Source organism: Pteropus alecto, unplaced genomic scaffold, assembly GCF_000325575.1.
Source record: "Pteropus alecto unplaced genomic scaffold, ASM32557v1 scaffold13, whole genome shotgun sequence".
Taxonomy (NCBI): domain Eukaryota; kingdom Metazoa; phylum Chordata; class Mammalia; order Chiroptera; family Pteropodidae; genus Pteropus; species Pteropus alecto.
Window position 1 is genome coordinate 4,226,717 of NW_006434373.1, and position 952 is coordinate 4,227,668.

Below are 952 nucleotides of genomic sequence, written 5' to 3' on the forward strand. Positions count from 1 at the left end.
TTTAAAAACAAAATGTCTTCCAACCCATAAATCCTTTCCACAAACTCTTAGAGAAAGAAAACAATTTTATTATTGAATAAGCATTAAACCAGAAAGGAATGCACATCACAGGTAATCTGCTGAGATTGCAAAGACGGAAAGCAATCTTATCCTTTTATATAGGTGCAAACAGATGCATCCGTTACATACACATTCTCAGGACAAACGGTAACTAGTCCTTGAATAAGAGAACTTGACAGCACCATTTGTCCCACGTAATTCATTCTAAATCCACCTGATAATTGAAATGACTGTGCGTATTAGCTAATTGGCTTTACACAAAGGAAAAAAGAAACTCCAATCTTTATGACAGGAGATGGTGTCGCTATCTTCCTTGATGTTACATCTTATAGGGATGGCTCCCAGGTCCTTGAGAAAGACTTCCCAGGGTGGTAAAACTGGCAAGTTTAGCTTTTAAAAAGATTTATATGTATTTCAAAAGAGACAGAGAAAGAACTTACAAATTTTCTAAAGAAAACGCTCTAACAAAAGGAAAGAGAAATCTCCAGCCATGCTACCCTGGACAAGCCTGATCCTGTCTGATCTCCCAAGCTAAGCAGAGTCGGGCCTGGTTAGTACTTGGATGAGAGACCACCTAGGAAGACCAGGTGCTGTAGGCTTAAAATGTAAAAAAGAAAATAAGGAATTGCAAGCTGACAAGGTCCTTGCAATCTGTTGGGTCAACCAAGGGTTGCCTCACCTTAAAAAAAGAAAAGGAAAGGGAAATGTCTTTTCTCTTATTTCTAACAAGCAGAATTAAGACTCCTATTTTTACCTTTATTTGCCCTCGCGCCTCCTGTTTGCACTGTGCTTGTTCTCACAGCAGCACTGAGCCTCCGCTGTCCTGCATCTCCGTGCTGGCTGGTCCGACCCTGCTTAGCTTCAGAGGTAAGACGGGGTCTGGTTTGTTAGG

At 40.9% G+C, this 952-nt stretch overlaps 1 pseudogene; it reads left to right on the forward strand.

Annotated features, from left to right (window-relative positions):
- The first annotated feature begins 540 nt into the window (after positions 1–540).
- Positions 541–659, forward strand: LOC112477785 (annotated as a pseudogene).
- The last annotated feature ends 293 nt before the right edge of the window (positions 660–952 follow it).